Consider the following 22,678-nt stretch of genomic DNA (forward strand, 5'->3'; position numbering starts at 1 on the left):
TTCCAAGGTTCCTTGCAGATGTGTAACAGTTTCCTTCAACGCTGCCGTCTCCTTGTTGTACCTCTTGGCTTCTTCCTGGAATAGTGAACATTCCTGATTCTTCCGTGAAAACTGGTTTGTCAGTTCATTCAGAGTGGCAGTAAAATCATTTTGTCTCACTCCGTAATGTTCCTGAGGGACAAACCCGGACCTGAGGGATCCTTGTAACATGTGAATGTTCTTCAACAGGTTTTCCTTTTTGTTGCAGAGCTCAAGTACTTTGTCTTGAGTCTTCTTGTAATTTAGCAGAGTCTCATTGAGCCCGTTCTGCCATTCCATTGCTCAAGATGTTCTGTATTTCATTGTGTCGCCAAAAGGTAATGGGCTATGATTGAATCTGCTCTTGAAGGACAAGTCACTGACCTTTCAAATGTTTATTTTCTTTTTCCACTCTTGCCTTCTCGAGCTGTGTACCGGTGAGTACGTTTGTCATTGCTGACCGCTCCAACGCAGCTTTCTCTGAAGTAGCCTTTAAGGTCTTTGGCAACTCCTTGTGGTTTTTCAAGGGATATGTATCGGTTTGTCAAAGAGTCTTTCAAGGCAACAAGTTCAGTGAGCGCCTATCTTGCCTGCTGTCATGCCTTGCTGTACTTGATTTTGAGATTTTCTAGCTCGGCTTTGAGACATACATTTTCAGCTTGTATCTGCCCTTTTTCTTGGCCCGCCTGGCAGAGGGCTTTTTCCTTGTGGGCCATTACCAACCATTGAAACGGGTCAGGAAACATGTCTATGTTGTCGAGAAAGAAATCATTTGGATCTTCTAGCCCAAGGTCCCCATAAAGATAATTTGGCTGGGTTTCTGGGCAGTGATGTGTCTCCTTGGTGCCCTCGTGTGGTTTGTTTGAATTTTGTCCTTTGCCTTTCCTTTGTTTTTCTGGGGGCTTTTATGGCTCTTTCCAAGCTCTGCACTCTTCTCAGCTTGAAGATTAAGATATCCATTAAAGGTTGTTAACAGTTTCCTGAGAGTGGTATCGGATTCATCATGTCCCGCATCAGAGCTACGTGATTCGCAAGATCACCAAACCAGTAAAAAAAACATTGACCTGGTGTTGCTCAGATTTTTTGCTGATGCCTGATGCAGCCAAGTAACATGTAAAAACATTTCTCGAGGATGCCAAATGTCATGTTGGATTTGGTGTAGTGGAATTGTGATGCATGTTTAAAATAATTTAAAGTGTGGCTGTACCTTTAAGAGATCGGAGGATTTCAAGATGGCGCCGCCAGGGGAGAATTTCATGCCCTTTGGACATTTGGCATGACTTTTAAAACAGTGGCAACAGGCTGGGAGGAGGAAGAAGCTGCAAAATGGCTGTGGGTTGGGTTGCGGCTGTGGGACTGTAGAATGGTGTCAGCTTGCAGCAGATTGGGCCTGGGTTGGAGGGGCAGAAATCTTGCTGGCCAGGAGGCCAAAAATGTTTTGTGGCACTTGAGCTTTCATTTAAACAGGGGCTTCTGCATGTTCAATGGTGGTTTTTTTGTTGTGCTCCAGACCTAGGGGCCATGTAGAGGTTGGAGGTCAGGCTAGTGACTAACATGTAACTGAGTTTTCTGGCTGACTGATTTTTAAAAGAAATAGTTCACAGGGCTGCCTTCCATGGAACTTTAAAAAGGTTGTATCTCACCCTGCAGGCTGCTGGCTGCTGGCTGCTAGCTCTGCTTTGTTGAAGCTGCTTCCACAGGGAAACTGTGGAGGCTTTAGCTTAAGCTTAATGTCTGCATTTTTTCTGCTGCCAGGATCTTCTGTCTCTGGATCTTTTCAGGTGAGTTTTCTCAGCTTCTTGAGTGAGGTTTTATTATTGGAGCAGACATTCATTGCTGGTGTCCTTCTCTTGATTTCTTCAGTCTTTTACAGAGGATGTGGATTTTGATCCCAGCTGTCACCATGTTTTGTTGGGCTATTGCCACCCATGGTGTGTACTGCTTAGACACCCTTGAGTAGTCTTGTAGAAGTTACCAAGAAGTCTTTATTAACATTACTGAACTATGTACATATTTACAGGCATGGAGAGCACTCCATGGCATGTCCTTACATGTTGCTACTTAGCTCTACACTGCAACCTAAGCTCTAGGCCTTCTCACATCACTGGTGGGTGGTACCGTACTCAGTCCCAGGTTAGCCCTTAATGCACTGGGTTCTTCCACTACCGTTTTAGGCCAACCTAATGGAGTGAGTGAGAGCTGCATTTAAATATAATGAATTAAATTAAGTATGGAGCTTTTTTCAGTGGTTAGGACAAGATTACACTGATTGCTTCTTTTGGCTATCTCAAGTGGACCTATGAGGAAAGGTCTGTGTGCAATACAGCTCTGAAGGCCTACAAACTTTTTAATCATTTTATTTTACAGCATATTTTTAGTAATGGTCCTTATGCATTTTTTGGCACTGTTTGGACAATTATTTTCCTTGCAATGGAGTTCTCCCCATTGTCCAATGCTTATCCCTCGACCAGCATCACTAAAAAAGAAAATACTCTAGTCATTATCACATTGCTGTTTACAGTAACTTGGCTGCCACATTTCCTACTATACAACAGTGATTATACTTCAAAAGTAGTTGATTGACTGTAAAGTATTTTGGGTTATCCTGAGGTCATGAAAAATACTGTATGCAAGTCTGCCTTTCTTTATTATTTTTATCCATGTCAACTGAAGCACTTAAAAGACTTCAGCAAACAGTTGAATGGAAATGACTGTGTTGATTAATTATAATGCCCCTATGTTAGAACGCGTGAAATTTTCAGGCCTTGTGCCTTGTGGAAGCAGGACAGTTGTGGGCCAAAAACAATGGTCAATCACTTACTATATTTATTTGTGGAGTTCTGGGGCTAAAAATTAATTGGGATCTGTTTTCGGATCCAGGGCTCATGAATCGGAATCTGGTAGCATCCATTCTCTTTGAAACAAGCAGCATGCTGTCCTTATTTGCATGATTTCAGCATGCAGCCCCACACAACACATACTCTAGCTGGTTGCATGCTCAACAGGAACCTACCAGTGTGTGAAACTAACATGTGTTCCAGATCATGTCCAGCTCGTAAAGGCAGTCTGTTCCTCTTAAAATAAATCTACATCGAATGAAAGGAAGCTGCTGACTGTCAGTGCTGCAACTGGAGAGAAAGGAAATGGAGAACTAGGGCAGAGGGAGGGGACCATTGTTTACAGATGCATCATGAATGGAAGGATGCACAAGTTTCTGTGGGGCCAGGAGATTCTCAAGGACCACCCTCCAAAAGGGATGGGAGCAGGTTGCTAGGGTGTCAACTCCTGGAGTCTGGCTGCAAGGACCTGGCAGCAGTGCTGGGAAATGTTTAATTACCTCACATGATGGCCATGGTCAGTGAAATATGTCTTCAAAAGATATCTTCTAACCATCGCACCATCAATGTCTCACACTACTCAATGCTCTGCAGCTCTATCACTCACCCATCAGCATTTCCTGGCGCTGAAATTCATGTTTAACATCCAGATACTCCAATTCGCCCTTACACACCTTTGACTGATACCAGCCTCATGCTCATCTTTTCACATCACTCAAACACTGTGCAACAAATTCACTGCCATTCTACTCTTTCTCTTGCAAGACAAAGTTGCCCACAATAAATGGCAGCAGAGCCAAACTGGCATGTAAAAGGTGTGCCTTTATCCTCTGCATCCAATGGAGGAGATGGTGCTATGCATTGTAGGACTGGTTGTAACAGAGCATTCAGGATGATGGTATATTACTGACTCATGCCACTTCTTAATTCCCATCTCACACTCATCTTATATGTGGCATGATGTGCAAGTTGCATATGGTGTGACAACAGACCTCATGGACCTCTTGCATTACACCCCACCTTCCTGTCTACCCAACCCTCCCCCTCTGATTTTATGCTTTCAGACCCCCAAGAATTGCCCCCTGCACAGCTACAGCACTCCAGGGAGGAAGAGGGAGAGCTCTTATAGATCTCCGATGAAGAAGTATCATCACTGGTCTGATACTTGGAGCCACCAGTTCAGAGATTGGCATTGAGTCAGGATCAGCATGTGGTGAGTCAGTGTGTACAAGAGGGCTGCAGCCAGGCTGTGGGAGAAAGATGCCTTGTGTGCTAACTCACTGGATATCGCAGATGAGTTCTGCTTCCAGGAGGGCATACAGGAAAATGCTGATGAGAATGCACATCGAGAGGTTTAGTGTACAATCCTGCCAGATAATCTTCTGGTGCTCCAGGAGTCCATGTCTAGGAGCATGGAGAGTCTGTTTCCAATGTGACAAGGAATATCATACAGAGATTGGAGACCGTTCTTTATATTGTGGAAGTGGTTGCCAACCCTGTGGCAGCACTTAAGGACCCAACTGTGATATAGCATCTGGTGGCCACTGTCTCAGCTTCCATCGCAGCACAGGCAGAAGTCAACCAAAGTCTCAACAGTGGAAGCTCAGACAGAGGTTATGAGATCCATACTGGCTCTCATGCAAGCTCAGACTGTTACCACCATGGCGGCAAGTCTCGGTGCTCAAATGGGCATGCAGGTTCTCACAGCAGTCTAGAAATCTCTCCTCCAATTTCTAGGATTGCTGAGGTGTCACCCTGGGGGACTGGTAGTGGCTCCATGGAGCACTAATTTGCTGTCTTCTCTCAGGATGACAGCATACATGCTGCCAGTACTACCTCTCCACCAGTGCCTCTCTGCCAGCCAGTCCTGACTGCTGTCGCTCATGCTGAGATAATGCAATCTGAAACCGTCAAGGCCCAGAGATGCTTGAGGTCATCCTCCGAAGCCGGGTGCAGTCTCCCTCAGTTAAAGTAATTAGGCTTCCACCAGCCATGCTGTAGCCACTGAGGTTGCACTGCTAGGACACCCAAATGCACCTGCAAGGCAGAGACTAAGGGAAGGCACACAGATGAATATTTCAGTTTTACTTCATAATTGGATGAGTTGTTGGTTGCTGTTGCTGTTGTTGTCAAACTGCCCAGAAGTAGCTGAATAATTCTCCCCATTGATAAAAGGCAGTTACAAAATTGAATCAGCACAGAAATATTAAAGATTGAGCTCAAAGGGAAAGGACTTTACATAAATTTCCTAGCAAAGATTGGAGATATGAGAAAAACAAGAATTTGCTGGAGCAGGGCATCTTACAATGTGCCCAGTTAGACTTGTTCTTGCACTCTTCAGCTCAAAAATGTTTTGCCCTCTACATTGCTGGAAGTATGTGTGGATAATGGCACAACTGGGTATCAAGGGCATTAGTGAATGATGGGGCAAAAATGTATCACCTTAACCAATGATATTTAAGGTTTCAGAGAAAAACTGAAGAAAAGTGAAGAAGGAGGGTATATTATAGTGTGTGAATTTAATGTTAAATTGGGTATAGAAAGAGAAATAAAGCGAAGGAAAGAGAGATTGAATAATGGAGAGAGAAGAAAGATGGAAAAGTAAGAAAGCAATTTAAAAATAATCAAACTGGACCTTTTATAAATCTATAACAAAATTCACAACCTGATGGACTGAGATTCCACAGTGTTAATTGTACACTTTCTGGGCAAGGGAGGTTGATCGGCAGTCTTAACAATTATCACGCCGTTCAAAGGATACTTATGGATGTAAATTTCTGTGGACAACATAATGGGCAATTAATGTGTAAATGCAGCAACATGCTGAAAATCTCAGGAGGGGTTAAGGGCATGAATTGTTTTCATGAAGCTCACGGCGGCCAATGGAAATCATCATTGAAAGTTCCTAATGTCGATTCACAACTCATGGGGCATTGCTTCCTTGTCACAAGTTGCTTTGTGATTTGCACATTAATAACAGCATGCACTATTTGTTCAACAAATCCTGGATCATATTATCCTTTTTTCAAGCATATCTTCACACACACTTTTTTCCCTTTGGGGAATAGTGGGGAAGTGATGGAAGGATTCCCAGGCTGATTGTCAGCCCATTGAAATGCATCATAAATGCTCCTTCTGTAGCCAACAAGTCTTGGCTTAGGTCTTGAACTTGCAGCTTCTGGCCCAGAGGTAGGGATGCCACCAGTGCGCCAAAAGACCTCCAATTATATTATAAAATCATCTCACCAGTCAGGAGATCTTGATACAACACCTAGGGCTGGGTTTGCAAGGGGCCATTTGGTTGGGACCCAGTGTGGATGGGAATTCAAAATTGCAGTCCCAGAGGTTGTATCAGGATCCCTACACCTGCGGGGCAGTTTTGAATTTTCAAAGGGATGGCGGAAGGGAGATAGAAGAGGATGTTGTCACCACCAATTAACAGCCCCTTAATGTTTTTAAGGAGATTATTAGGGGGCCTGACATTTAGCAATTATCAATTTTTATTTGGGAAAGTCTGAATGATATTGTGCACTTTCGTGCCCTGTGGGGCCCAAGTAAGTTTCTTTGTAATTGATATTTATTCAAATCTGAGGGGACAACTAGACCAACATGAGCACTACTTCAAACCTTGTTCTCCATGGCCACTTTCTCCCATGTCTGAACTCCTGGCCATCTCATGATCTCCCTGCCCTAATTGACAAGATTGTGGCAGCCTCTGGCATGGGTATTGTCTGCTTTTGCTGCTGGAGCTAAGCAGGCAGCTCCCACCTCCTGAAAGCGCTCAGTGTCATTAATTGGGTACCGAGCTTGCCTCATGGCCAATTAGGCCATATAAAGATTTAAATTTATATTTAAAAGTAGTGTCTTGAGAGCAATGCAGCTCAGGTGTGGGGTTAGGACCCAGAATTCATCCAGGTGTTGGGTTTCTGACCCTGATTTGAAAATCTGGCTGAGATTTGTAGCATCCACAATGTAGCTAAGTAAATAATAGGGGTTTGGCAATTTTCTAACCAGTTGCTTAGTGTACTGAAAGACCATTAATGGTCACCAAAATGATCAAACAAAGCAGACTTTAACAAAACTGAGTGAGGACTATGTCTGGAGAAGATTAGTATATACTAAATCTAAAAGGATAGAAAATTGCATTTAAATAACTTTGTCATGCCTTCTGAATGTTCCAATGTCCTTTACAACCAATGGATTTATTTTGATGCCACTATTGTTATGTAATATGTAATAATTAACGTAATAATTTGAGCTGCCTTTCAAAGATACATTTCTCATTTCTAATAAATGATGTTGAGTAGGTTCAGCCAGCTCGAGAATAATACTGCTAATGCATTCTGCTTAAACAATGGGCCACGTTTTTCTTTCAAATGGCCTAACTTTAACATGCCAGAAATGACATTATTGTATATTGCACATCCTCCTGAATGATCATAATTTCAAGAATTCTTTTGAATTTCTTGCCCTCCCTATGAATTCTCCTCTTCCAAACTTTCTGAAAATTAGCAGCAACCAAATGGTGGTAAATAGCCTCAGTAAAACAACCTTGATTACACAAATTTTCCCTTGAACATTCAATAGCCATTTCTGTAATTTCCAAGAACTCTGACTAATAATTGCACAGATCAGGTGAGCTTCGAGTTCCTTGTCTGCGTCCCCAAAGGGAATATTTTAGAACACAGAATTGCTATTTTAATGGAAACACTTCAAAATGTTAAAGAGTTCAAATTCACCTTTAAGGCTCAGCGTTCAGATTCTGATAAGATGTCCTTCATTTTCTGAAATACTTCAAAGGTTAAGTTAATTCATTTCAGCGTTCAAACATGACACAAAAAGGATGTCCTTACAATTGGCCACAACTTTGTTGCAGTTCCCCTTATTCTCAGTCAGATCTTTGGTAAAATTAACATTGAAAATGCATTACTCAAGATCTAATTTACCGTACATTGACCAAATTACTAAAACTCTTAAGGAACTTGTTTAGTATTTCTCTGAAAAGGAAATAATAAAATATGAAGTAAATTCAGGATTGCTGTTTGAAAAATACCCCGAGAATGCTTCTTCCTGATGGCCCAGTCGGCTAATCTAATGAGTAGTTAAATCATACAGGGCAGCATGATATTCAATTTAATCCCTAATCTGTGCTGTGTCAGCTGATCTCAGTCAGGGAAGTGATAGAAATTTACCTATGAACCTTAACATCACTATTCAAAAAGCCCTGCTAGCTGTACACTGGCTAGATTTTCAGTTCCAAGGCTAATTAAGGAAAACATGGCAGAGGTCCTGAGCTAATTCTTTGTTACTTTTGAAGGCTGTTATTTCCTCCTTTTCCTCCTCATATTGGTGATCCACAATGCCTGCCAAAATCCTGTCATAGTATGAAAATCCAAATATAATCAATGTGCAACATACAACACTTTATTTCCTGCCCTGTAAAATGCAACATTAGTACAAAAAGAAAATAAAAAGAAATAACTTGTCTGTTATAGCACCTTTTCTGGCCTCCAGATGGCCTAAAGCACCTTACATCTAAGGAAGTACTTTTTGTTATGATACACTGAACCTGGAAGGAAAATGGAAGTTCCACAGGTTGATAATGGTTGAACCATTGAAACAGGAGTGGTAACCTTACATTTTGGAGCCTGGCCTGCATTCCTACCCACTAAATGACCTTTTCCTATTAGCTCAGCTTTGTTGATGAGAAAGGATTTCAACCATACAGTGTGCAACTGTGATGCCAAGTACATCACCATGCATATAAAGGTCAGCTACCCAAGGAGCTCTTAAAATTCCTTCACTTTAGGAGAGTCAAGAATCCTAATACCCTTCACAGATCCAGTGTAGAGCTCTGGAAAGCTGCGCTGTGACAAAGATTACCCTCTACAATAGCGGTTTATGATCCTGCAAAAGAAACTGAAAATTCCACCGCAGCACCAGATTCACCAATAAAGTACTGGAACATAAGAACATAAGAAATAGGAGCAGGACTTAACGCATCCATTAAGTCACTGAGCGGCAGAAAAGATTCTAAGTGGTTCTAATCGATTATCTATTTTTCTTTGTTTTAAACTTACTAGGTCTAGAATGGAACCTATGCATGATGTAGGTTCTACCGGGCAGTTATTGTGGAATTCTTAGGATAACCCAGCGACGCCCTCTAGTTTCACCAATAAAGTATTGGATCATAAGAATATAAGAAATAGGAGCAGGAGTAGGCTATATGATCGCTTGAGTCTGCTCTGCTGTTTAAAAGCCCTGCCTCAGTGTTCTGGGACATTCTGCCACAGAATTGCTATCAAACCATTGACAAGCTTTTTATTGATCCAGAGGTAAGCTCCAGAATAGTCCAGCAGGGTACCTAGGATCATTGTGGCTTGCTGCATGCTCTACACTTTCAATGTCAGAGATGAAGGAAATGAGAAAGGGAACCCTAAATGATTAAGACAGCACGTTGTAAGAGCCTGAGAGTCCTTTGCAGAGTCTCACTTAGGTTCGGAGCCGTACTCTGGATGAACAGGAATGCATGACTCAATAGCAAATAATGTGTGAAAAAATCTTTATTAAACAATTATTAAACAATTACTAATGGTTAAAAGAAAAAGGAAAGAGAGATAACTTTATTAAAAAGAAAGAAAGGGAGAAGGTAAAATAAACACTATATATGTATATCTTAAAAGAAAGGAAAAAAGACAACTTTATTGTGTAACTTCAAATTGGTCTGTTCACAACAGCTCCCCAAAATGGTAAAATAGCCCCAAATTAGCCGATTCGAGGCAGCTTCCTAAAATGGTACAATTCCCCTTGCTTTTCATACATCACCAAGCCTCTGACTAACCTTGCATGGGGGCGGACTCTCCGGTCAGTCACTCCATCAATGTCCCTCTCCCTCTGTAGTCTTCAGTGGTTGACTATTCCACTCTGGCTGCAGCCCCGAGCATTGGAGGCTGTGCCCCTTTAAGTCCAATTTTTGGCACCATTCCATTGAGGCTTCTACTCAGACTTTCTCAAAACAAGAGTAATAAACATGAATCCTTATCAATTCTCCTCACAGGCACTGCAAGACTTGCAGGCTTTGCAATATTCAAGTTGTTTACACATCTTTTGATGATGTCTCCCATCTTTCATCAATCAAACTCCACCTCCTGATTCCACACCATAGTTGACCAACCCATGTGCAATGTCCTGGCTTGTAGTTCTAGTGTCATCAAATGAGGTAAGAAAATGACCTGTGCTCAACAAAAACAACTTATATTTTAGTGACAAAAACAAAAGTAACCAGAAAAACTCAGCAGGTCTGACAGCATCTGCGGAGAGGAACACAGTTAACGTTTTGAGTCCGAATGACTCTTCATCAGAACTAAGGAAAAATAGAAAAGAGGTAAAATAAAAGCTGGTTTAAGTGGGGGTGGGACAGGTAGAGCATGATAGAGAGCCAGTGATAGGTGGAGATTGCCAAAAGATGTCATAGACAGAAGGACAAAGAGGTGTTGAAGGTGGTGATGTTATCTAAGGAATGTGCTAATGGTGACATTAAGGGTAGAAAGCAGGACGAGCAAGGTACAGATAGCCCTAGTAGGGGTGGGGTGGGGGGAAAGGATCAAAATAGGCTAAAAGGTAGTGATCAAACAATGGATGGAAATACATTTAAAAATAATGGAAATAGGTGGGAAAAGAAAAGTATATATAAATTATTAGAAAAAGGGGGATCGGAAAGGGGATGGGGTTGGAGGAGAGAGTTCATGATCTAAAGTTGTTGAACTCAATATTTAGTTCGGAAGGCTGTAAAGTGCCTAGTCAGAAGATGAGGTGCTGTTCCTCCAGTTTGTGTTGAGCTTCACTGGAACATTGCAGCAGGCTAAGGACGGACATGTGGGCATGAGTGCAGGGTGGAGTGTTGAAATGGCAAGCGACAGGGAGGTCTGGGTCATGCTTGCGGACAGACTGAAGGTGTTCTGCAAAGCTGTCACCCAGTCTGCGTTTAGTCTCTCCAATGTAGAGGAAACCGCATTGGGAGCAATGAATGCAGTAGACTAAATTGAGGGAAGTGCAAGTGAAATGCTGCTTCACTTGAAAGGAGTGTTTAGGCCCTTGGATGGTGAGGAGGGGCGAAGTAAAGGGGCAGGTGTTGCACCTTCTGCGGTTGCATGGGCAGGTGCCATGGGAGGGGGTTGAGGTGTAAGGGGTGATAGAGGAGTGGACCAGGGTGTCCCAGAGGGAATGATCCCTGCGGAATGCCGCCGGGGGGGGGGGTGAAGGGAAGATGTGTTTGGTGGTGGCATCATGCTGGAGTTGGCAGAAATGGCGGAGGATGATCCTTTGAATGCAGAGGCTGGTGGGGTGATAAGTGAGGACAAGGGGGACCCTATCATGGTTCTGGGAGGGAGAGGAAGGTGTGAGGGTGGATGCGCGGGAGTTGGGCCGGACACGGTTGAGGGCCCTGTCAACGACCGTGGGTGGAAAACCTTGGTTAAGGAAGAAGGAAGACATGTCAGAGGAATTGTTTTTGAAAGTGGCATCATCAGAACAGATGCGACGGAGGCAAAGGAACGGAGAGAATGGGATGGAGTCCTTACAGGAAGCGGGGTGTGAGGTGCTGTAGTCAAGGTAGCTGTGGGAGTCGGTAGGCTTGTAATGAATATTGGTGGACAGTCTATCACCAGAAATTGAGACAGAGAGGTCAAGGAAGGGAAAGGAAGTGTCAGAGATGAACCATGTGAAAATGATGGAGGGGTGGACCTGCTGAGTTTTTCCAGGTACTTTTGTTTTTGTTTTAGATTTCCAGCATCCGCAGTTTTTTGCTTTTATATTTTAGTAAGCCTAGCTTGACAAGGGAAAACAATGACATAGACAAAATACCAGCTGTGAACATGGCCAGTACGATTTGACTTAATCAAAGCACAATTATATTTAGTTTTAAAGCAAGGTCTACAAAGTAACTTTAAATATTCAATACAGGCTTAATACTAGGCTCTCTTAAAATCAAGAGCAAAGTAGAAATGCAATGCAAAATAATAAAATTGCAAAAATTGTGGCTGCAGGCCATAGGCCAACAAGGTTGATGAGATAAAAACAAAAAGCTACTGCGGATGCTGGAAATCCAAAACAAAAACAGAATTACCTGGAAAAACTCAGCAGGTCTGGCAGCATCGGTGGAGAAGAAAAGAGTTGACGTTTCGAGTCCAACATGACCCTTCAACAGAACTGAAGTATAGTTAGGAGAGGGGTGAAATATAAGCTGGTTTAAGGTGGGGGACGGGGGGAGAGACGTTGAGGGTGGAGTGGTTGTAGGGACAAGCAAGCAGTGATAGGAGCAGATAATCAAAAGATGTCACAGACAAAAGGATCAAAGAGGTGTTAAAGGTGGTGATATTATCTAAGATAAGTGCTAATTAAGAATGGATGGCAGGACACTCAAGGTACAGCTCTAGTGGGGGTGGGGTGGAAAGACTAACAAGGTATTAGTTGTAGATTTAAAAATAATGGAAATAGGTGGGAAAAGAAGAATCTATATAAATTATTGAAAAAAAAAGGGAGGGGGAAGAAACGGGGTGGGGATGGGGGGAGGGAGTTCATGATCTAAAGTTGTTGAATTCAATATTCAGTCCGGAAGGCTGTAGATTGCCTAGTCGGAAGATGAGGTGCTGTTCCTCCAGTTTGCGTTGGGCTTCACTGGAACAATGCAGCAAGCCAAGGACAGACATGTGGGCAAGAGAGCGGGGTGGAGTGTTAAAATGGCAAGCGACAGGGAGGTTTGGGTCTTTCTTGCGGACAGACCGCAGGTGTTCTGCAAAGCAATCGCCCAATTTGCGTTTGGTCTCTCCAATGTAGAGGAGACCGCATTGGGAGCAACGAATGCATTAGACTAAGTTAGGGGAAATGCAAGTGAAATGCTGCTTCACTTGAAAGGAGTGTTTGGGCCCTTGGACGGTGAGGAGAGAGGAAGTGAAGGGGCAGGTGTTGCATCTTCTGCGTGGGCATGGGGAGGTGCCATAGGTGGGGGTTGAGGAGTAGGGGGTGATGGAGGAGTGGACCAGGGTATCCCGGAGGGAATGAACCCTATGGAATGCCGCCAGGGGGGGTGAAGGGAAGATGTGTTTGGTGGTGACATCATGCTGGAGTTGGCGGAAATGGCGGAGGATGATCCTTTGAATGTGGAGGCTGGTGGGGTGATAAGTGAGGACAAGGGGTACCCTATCATGTTTCTGGGAGGGAGGAGAAGGCGTGAGGGCGGATGCGCGGGAGATGGGCCGGACACAGTTGAGGGCCCTGTCAACGACCGTGGGTGGAAAACCTCGGTTAAGGAAGAAGGAGGACATGTCAGAGGAGCTGTTTTTGAAGGTAGCGTCATCAGAACAGATGCGACGGAGGCTAAGGAACTGAGAGAATGGGATGGAGTCCTTACAGGAAGCGGGGTGTGAGGAGCTGTAGTCGAGGTAGCTGTGGGAGTCGGTAGGCTTGTAATGGATATTGGTGGACAGTCTATCATCAGAAATTGAGACAGAGAGGTCAAGGAAGGGAAGAGAAGTGTCAGAGATGGACCATGTGAAAATGATGGAGGGGTGGAGATTGGAAGCAAAATTAATACATTTTTCCAGGTCCCGACGAGAGCATGAAGCAGCACCGAAGTAATCATCGATGTACCGGAGAAAGAGTTGTGGGAGGGGGCTGGAGTAGGACTGGAACAAGGAATGTTCCACATACCCCATAAAGAGACAGGCATAGCTGGGGCCCATGCGGGTACCCATAGCCACACCTTTTATTTGGAGGAAGTGAGAGGAATTAAAGGAGAAATTGTTCAGTGTGAGAACAAGTTCAGCCAGACGGAGGAGAGTAGTGGTGGATGGGGATTGTTCGGGCCTCTGCTCAAGGAAGAAGCTAAGGACCCTCAGACCATCCTGGTGGGGGATGGAGGTGTAGAGGGATTGGACATCCATGGTGAAGAGGAAGCGGTTGGGGCCAGGGAACTGGAAATTTTTGATGTGACGTAAGGTGTCAGAGGAATCACGGATGTAGGTGGGAAGGGACTGGTCAAGGGGAGAGAGAAGGGAGTCAAGATAACGAGAAATGAGTTCCGTGGGGCAGGAACAGGCTGACACGATCGGTCTGCCAGGACAGTTCTGTTTGTGGATTTTGGGTAGGAGGTAGAAGCGGGCCGTCTGAGGTTGGGCGACTATCAAGTTGGAAGCTGTGGGAGGAAGATCTCCAGAGGAGATGAGGTCAGTGACAGTCCTGGAAACAATGGCTTGATGTTCTGTGGTGGGGTCATGGTCCAGGGAGAGGTAGGAGGAAGTGTCTGCGAGTTGACGCTCAGCCTCCGCGAGGTAGAGGTCAGTGCGCCAGACAACAACAGCACCACCCTTGTCAGCGGGTTTGACGACAATGTTGGGGTTGGACCTGAGAGAACGGAGTGCAGTAAGTTCAGAGAGAGACAGATTAGAATGGGTGAGAGGAGCAGAGAAATTGACACGGCTAATGTCATGCCGACAGTTCTCAATGAAAAGATCAAGAGAAGGTAAGAATCCAGAGGGAGGGGTCCAGGTGGAGGGAGAATATTGGAGGTGGGTAATAGGATCCGTTGAACGGGGAGAGGACTCCTGCCCAAAGAAGTGAGCACGGAGACGAAGACGGCGGAAGAAAAGTTCAGCATCATGCCGAGCCCGAAATGCATTGAGATGAGGGCGTAAGGGTATGAAACTAAGTCCTTTGCTGAGCACTGAACGTTCAGCATCGGAGAGGGGAAGGTCAGGGGGTATAGTGAATACGCGGCTGGGGCTGGGATTGGAAGATGGGGTGGGGACGGAGGGACAAGCAGGGGTGGAGGGTCCCAGATGGGTGTTTATGTCGATGAGTTGTTGGAGCTTGCCTTCCTTAGCACTTGAGAGAAAGAGAAAAAGTTTCTTGTTGAGGCGTCGGATGAGTTGATGAGGTCCAACTTGCAGAGGATTGAGAGGACACAAGGAGGAACCTTTGCCAGCTATTTCCCAGATACATCCCAACACACAACAGGCAACTTCAGATAAAAGAGATCTTTCCCCACAGCGTCCTCAGTACTGCCATTGGGATTTCTCATGATCAATGCTTTCTCTCATTACGCTAATACAAAATGTATATGTGCCAAATGTGCCGTCTCATTTGCAACAAATCAGCTCAAACCAGAAAGTTCAATGCCAAGTAATATTTACTCAACATTACAATGTGAACTGTACTATTCTTTTCCACTTCCACCTCCTCCCCTCTCAGAGCAAGGAAGTTCAGAGATGGATGGCTGGTATGTGCCCTAAGGCGTCTCTCAATCAGAGTAGCTGAGGTTTTGTTGTAAACTGTGCATCCTGTGCTGTTGCAAATTCACTCTCTCCTTGGCTGCTGACTCTCAAATGTTTAGGGCCCTGAGGAAGTTTAGGGAATGACACATAATTGACAATATTCTGAAAGGCAATCTCAGTAGGCATGTGCATACACTCCAGGCTATTAATACTGGGCTTTGCATCCATTAAGTCACTGAGTGGCAGGAAAGATTCTAAGTGGTTCTAATTGAATATCTATTTTGTCTTTGTTTTAACCTTACTAGGTCTAGAATGGAACCTATGCATGATGTAGGTTCTATTGGGCAGTTATTGTGGAATTCTTAGGAGAGCCCAGGAATGCCCTCTGGTTTCACCAATAAAGTACTGGATCATAAGAACATAAGAAATAGGAGCAGGAGTAGACTATATGATCGCTTGAGTCTGCTCTGCTGTTTAAAAGCCCTGCCTCAGTGTTCTGGGACATTGTCCCATTGTAATAAAAGTAGTAAGCCCCTTTAGACCTCACCCCTCACCTCCCTCACACCCCCACCTACTCTGCATGCCCCATCCATGCCAACTCATGTTCCTACCCACCCCCATGGATCGTCAGATCCTCCGTGCCAACATATGCTCCTCCAACCACCCCTTTGACCCTTTATAGCCCCTATACTGACCTATGCCTCTCTACTGACCCACCATGGCCCTTTATAGCCCTTGTACCAATTTGGTGCCAAATCATGCCAACCCATGACCCCCCACTCATCCCCACAGCAACTTATAGCCCCTATGCCAACTTAGTGTCGACTCATGCCAACCAATGACCTCCACTCATCCCCATGGCCCCTTAAGTCCCTGTGCCAACTCATGCCAACCTATGACACCCTACCCACCACCCTTTGTCCTTTCATTCTCTATGCCAACTCACACAGTATCCACCATGTGCAGACAACAGGAAATGAAGTAAAATAAAATTCTAAGTATATATTACAGACTGCTTTATAAAAAAAACTCTGATAAAAGCCCATTCAATATATTTGAATATCTTCAAGTACTTAATCCTTGTAAAAACAAACATTTGTATTCATAGCCCCACATCAAAAACAACTAATCCCTTAATAATGTCTTGGAGCTCTCTTTCAAACTGTGAACTTACTGGCCCCCTATTGTGATCATGATAAGTTTTGGAGGTAGCCACATGATAACAATAGCTCTCAGGCTTATGCCAACAAACAGCTATTGAAATTGCAAATACTGATCTTTTCAACTCAGGGGCACAGCAGGTTGTTTACTTTCAAAATTTAAAGAGAAGGGATTTAAATAATTTGACATCTTGACAGTTCCACAGGCTTAATCATGTTTTATGCACATTCACATATACCTTAAAAGTGATAATGCACACACTGCAGAAACGGACTTTGCTCCAGCAAAATGGGGCCTGTTTGAACTCAGTATTGAGTTCAAATGGCCCTGCTGGGTTCGGGTTTCCTTTATGCGTGAATCACATCCTGCCCCCTTCCTTCCAACCCCGCAAAAATAGGATCTGTTGGAAATGGGGCTGGATTTCCAGGTCTGCTGTCCTGGCACAATTTTGGATAATGTGCAGAGTCACCATGACTCCATGAAAATCCAAGCCAACATTTCAGGTCAAGATAATTTTTCATTAGAACCCCTAATCTAGTGAGCCTTCACTGTATCACCTCGAATGCAAATATATTCTTCCTTAAATATGGAGGTCAAACACACAGTAATCCAAGTGTGGTCTCACCAAAGCCCTGTACAATTTTAGCAGAATTTCCTTATTCTTGTACTCCAATCCCCTTGCAATAAAGTTCAACATGCCACTTGCCTTCCTAATTGCTTGCTGTACCTGCATGCTTTCTGTGTTTCTTGTACAATTATACTTAATTTCTCTGAACATCAACATTTACCATTTTCATGCCTTTTAAAAAATATTCTGCTTTTCTATTCTTACTATAAAAATGAATAACCTCACACTTCTCCATGTTATACTCCATATGCCACCTTGTTGCTCATTCACTGAACCTGTTTATATCTCTTTGCAGCCTCTTTTTGTCCTCCTCACAGCTTACATTCCCCACCTAGCTTTGTATCATAAGCAAATTTAGTAACATTACTCTCTGTCCCTTCATCTCAGTCATTAATATAGATTGTAACTAGCTGAGCTCCCAGTATTGATCGTTGCAACGTTCCACTAATCACAGTTTACCAGCTTGGAAATGCCTTATTATCTCTTTGCTTCCTGTCCATCATCTAATCTTCCAACCATTCTCATATATCACCCCCAACTCCATGAGCCTTTATCTTGCATATTAACCTTTTGTGTGGCTCCTTGTTAAATGTGTTTTGGAACCCAAGTAAATTACATCTACTGGTACCCTTTATCTACCCAATGAGCTACATCCTCAAAAAGCTCTAATAAATTTGTCAAACATTTTCTCCCTTTTGTAAAACTATGTTGACTTTTGTCTCTGCCATTCCCTCATTCCCCATGATAATTTCTCCTATTTCTGCCTCGAATTTACCAATGTTTACTTTGGCTACTCCCCTTTATATATACTTGTAAAAGCTTTAAAAATCTGTTTTTTATATTTCTGGCTAGTTAACTCTCATATTCATTTTTTCCCCATTTTATCAACTTTTTGATGGCCCTTTGCTGGTTTCTAGAACATTCCCAATTCTCAGGCTCCCTACTATTCTTTGCAACATTATCAAATACACTCCTTAACTTCCTTAGAAAACCATGGATGGATCTTTCTTACTGAGTTTTTAGTTTTAATGGAATATATTATTGTTGAACATTTTGAATCATTACCACCACATCTTTTAGTCTATTTACCAAATCAAAATAGCCAGCTCTCCCCTCATACCTATGTAAATGGTTTTGTTTAAGTTTAAGATTCAGGTTTGTGATTGAAGTATGTTGCTTTCAAACTTAATATGGAATTCAATTGTATCATGATCACTTTTTCGCAATCTTTTACTATGAGATTATTCATTAACCGTGCCTCATTACAAAATAATAAATCTAAAATAGCTTTAACCTTAGTTAGTTCCTCAATGTATTGTTCCAGGAAACTGTCATGAAAGCATTCTATAAACTCATATTCAAGATCGCCTTTGGTAATGTGATCAGTTGAGTCAATATGAAGATTAAAAGTCTCACACAATTACATTACCTTTGCTACAAGCTCCAATGATTTCTTGTTTAATGCTCTAACTACTGTTAGGGGGCCTATAAAGTACTCCCACCAGTATTTTCTGACCCTTGTTATCCCTAATCTCCACCTATACTGATTCTACTTCTTGATCTCCTGAGCTGAGATCCTTTCTTATTACTGTCCTTATGTCATCCTTCAAAATCAGGGATACTCCTCCTCCTTTTTCATTCTGCCTGTCTTTTCAAAATGTTGCATACCCTGGAATATTTGTTTCCCAATCTTGGTCACCTTTTAACCATGGGCTGGACTTTACAGTCCCTTTTTGGGACTGCATGGAATCAGGAAATAGAAAAAAATGTTGTTGAGTGGTGAAGCTGAAGTTTCTGCCTCCATTTCCATCTCCAGCTAATTTAATCAGAAAAAAGGGCAAGTTGAGAACCTTACATGGTGCTGTTTAGAAGTTGCTGGCACAATTCTGCAAGTAGGCATTCCAGAACTTTTACAATTTGCAGCAGCATTTTGGAAGCACAGCTGCAGAGTGGAGATGTAAATCATGGATTGGAGGAAGAAAAGTCTAAAAGGTGAGCAAAAATATTGTTGCCTCCTTTACACTTTATCATGAAGTACTATAATCCGAGTTATAGGGTACTAAAGTGTATTAAAGTGAGTGATAACAGTGCTGTGATTGGAAAAGGTAATTGACCATAAATAATGTGGTTGCCAGGTTGTTTCCCCTGATAACTGGCAAGCTGTCAAGTGAAAGAACAGCACTTAAAAGTGGGAGAGTCTTCAGAAGCATAGGACAGTTTATCCACTGGGGTAAAGTGCTATTCTGAATTGCACAATATTGAAAGGGTAGCCTAGTGTGAGATCTAAATCTAATTTTTGCCATTGTTGCCATTCCTTCTTTGCAGATCAGCTCAGCCATCTGTTTGGTTGTTTTAAAATCTTGACAGATGGATGAGAATTTAGCTGCCTTCAATGGCAATAATAGATTCTTTTCAGCAGAGTTTGTTTACACAGCTGTCCTGTGGAATGGGAGTTTATTTATCTTGACAGATTTATGAGCTTCTGAAGAGGATAATGATTTTAAATGCCTATTAGAGTAATGTTTGCTTATATTGACAGATTAATGAGGTTTTCAAAGACTTCCAATTGTGATTATAGGGCTTGTGAATTCTGTTTATAAAATGGGTACATGGTGAGTGAGTTAGGGGAGTAGGGGGTATGGATGAATAAAGGGGTAGGGGTGATGGGGTGGGAAGAGGGTGTGAAGGGATGAGGGGTTTGAAGGTGAGGTAGGAATGAAGAAGGTTAGGGACTAAATAGGAGGAAGTAGGATAAAGGCTTGAGCATGAGGGTGCTTTAGAATGATCTGAAGAACTGGACCTTGTCTCTGGGAAGAGAGGCAGACCTTTTCACCCGGCCTCTTGGCATCAGCCTACCTTACTCTCCGTCTCAAGCCTGGCACCTCCAGGTAATCCCGCACTCCAGAAGGTGAAAATCCCACCTGCCAGCACCGCTGAGACAGAGGCACGATCACAAAGTCCCAAAAATTCCCGGCTCTCTATTCCCACCTCCATGATGAAAATCTGGCTCCCTAACTCTGTAATAGCTATTAGATGCAAACTATTTATCTCTATCTGTGTTACTAGATAATCTAACTTACTGTGAACGCTTCACAAATTCAGATAAAGGGCAAGGTCACTGAGATGAACCAAAATGGGGTCCACTCCTCATGCCTCAGAATGTCTTTGTCAATTCTCAGTAGGATGGAAACATGGCTGATCTACATTCTCCATTCCAACTTACATCCTCCCCCAAACCGCAAGGAGGACAGAAGTATGTTCCTCAGAATCATGCAGCTTCTGAGCTCTAGGATTCGGGAGCTGAGACAGCCAGGACCCCAAAGTACTGGAATCGGCCAGCATAGTGGTTTTCTGACCATATTCCTAGTATTAGCTATTTTGATTGAGGCAAGTTTGGGGCTAGAAATAGATCCAACTTCTGTTTCCCATTCCCAAAGTGAAAATTCAGCCCCCAATCTTTATCCAGTGCCACATCGTCACTAACTACATCTAACCCCAGGTGAAAATAATTGAGCTGCTGCACGAGAGTGAAGAAGCAAATGACATGGATGGGGTTGGATAGAGATCCATGAGGCAGGAACTCATGGGTGGACTTCAGTCTTCATCTCCTTCTTATTCTTCCTTCTCGTCACCTAATTCATAAGGAGATAGCTGAGTCTAACTTCTTTCTCCTCATCAGCCTCCTCCTCTTGTTGCTGTAGTGGATCCAAATGGGAGGAGGATAGATGAGCATGTATTGTGATCTTGGGATTAAGAAGATAAGAGAAAATGGTGGTAGCTTATGTTTGTGCAGTTCTTCACAGGGATGCTTAGGAACAGTGTGGGTGTTCAGTCTCTACCTGGTGTTGATGGTATGGCCCCAACCTCGCCATAAGCTTCATAGCCTTGTCCTTGTAAAGTGTGTGGTGTTTCAAGATGCAGTTGTGCCTCCAGTGCCCTGCCTCTGGCTGGCATTGTGAACCAATTTCTCCCCCAAGGAGACTGAGTGAATGACTGGAGAACATGGATGAGAAAGTTGAAGTAAAAAATGTGGGGCCAACAGCTTGTTAAAGATGAGGAAGGGGGTTTTAGAGTTGTGTACACTATTAATTATAATCAGGAGAGATGGGTAACAAATATTAAATTTCATGAGTTCAAGCCCTGGTGGTGAGAGAGTTGTCACTCAGTGCCAGTGGCACCACTATCCAGGTGACACAAGTGACATTTCTGGTCGATTTGCTGCCACAAACAGTCAGCAGTCTTTGTCTCCTGATGTCAGTTTCCTTGAGGAGGGCTTATAGGCCTGAGCCTGTAAAATTATTACATTTACTCCTGTGTTGTACTGTTCTGTTTGGCCAGCTGCTCCTTTGATACATATTCTTACAAAGCATCAGAACAAGATTACTGAGATATGAAGTGAAGTGAGTTGAGAGTCAGCCCAACAAGTCTAGCACAGCTCCTATCGAACTTGCTGTTCCTCGATTGCTGCCCAGCCAGAACTGTCTTTTTAAAGGCTCCTCTCTGATTTTCATGTTTTTAGCAAGATATGCACATTCTATATGGGATTTATGCTAAACACAACTCCAACAGAATTGAGCTGATCCAGGAAACTCTCCTGTAAATACATTTCCAGAGCATCAACAAATGGTGCAGCTTCCTACAGGGATACTCACCCCACTTCCCTGGTCACAGAATGGGGGCAAGAATTGCTCTGGATTGACTAATTGTGGTCAGATCCTTTGTGGATCCACTTACGATGTTCCACTAAAAGCAACCAGCCTTCCGTGCCCAGTGGGCACCGTGGGGTCTGGGGGGCTTTATCGACCCTCTTAATCACATTTTGATTTGATGTTTGTAAGTTTTCTTTAAACTTTGTCTTTGGTTTTACAGCTAACCTATCTTAGGGACTGTGTTTACTTTATCCCTCATTTTGTTGATTTAGTTTAAATGTTTGACTCTGAAAGAGTTAAAAGCAACCAGAGCAATTGGTTTTGCAAAGGCACTGTTGTGAATTAAGAATGTTTTGAAAGTTCTGTTCACCATGGTTTTGGGATAGAGGTGGAAAAAAATTGATGGTAAATAAATTCTGTACACAGTATGTTACCAGTCCTCATGAACAAAAAAATGCCCCTGATATAAGAAAGTCTAACTCTCATAAAGCAAACACCAGCGCCTCTCAAATACTGGAAGCTGCATGTTACAATAGAAAACGAAAAAGGAACCAATGAATCCCCAAAAGTACACTGTCTGCTCATTCTCTGATAATGAATAACTCTGATGTTGAAACGCCTTCTTTAACTCTTTGAGTACTGAGTATATTTTCCACACTTTCCACCATATATTTGCGCACATAGTGCTGAATAATTCAAGTAGAATTAGAGATGTATAAAACCACAGAGGAGAAATTGGAGAATCAGTCTTTTTCTATCTACTCTGCCCTATCCCTTCATGAATTTAAATACATCTATCAAATTACCCAGGAATCTCCTCGCTAATGAAAACTACACAGACTTCTCATGTCTTTCTTAGTTTCTTCCTTCAAGAAAAAAACAGATAAAAAAATTTTGGGCAGAATTTTCCGCTCTGGAGACTAAGGCCAGAATTTTGCCCTTGACAGGTGGGCGGGCCCAACCGACTCTGTGGCGGGCAGGCAGCCGATTGCCACCGCCGAAACGGGCCACGCCGCTATTTTCCACGGGCGGGCCAATTAAGGCCTGCCCAGTGGGTTAGCGACTCCCGTGGAGAACAGGAAAATAGTCGCGGAGGCGGGCGTGCTCAGACCGCCG

This window comes from Cetorhinus maximus, chromosome 14 (assembly GCF_964194155.1).
Source record: "Cetorhinus maximus chromosome 14, sCetMax3.hap1.1, whole genome shotgun sequence".
Classification (NCBI taxonomy): Eukaryota; Metazoa; Chordata; class Chondrichthyes; order Lamniformes; family Cetorhinidae; genus Cetorhinus; species Cetorhinus maximus.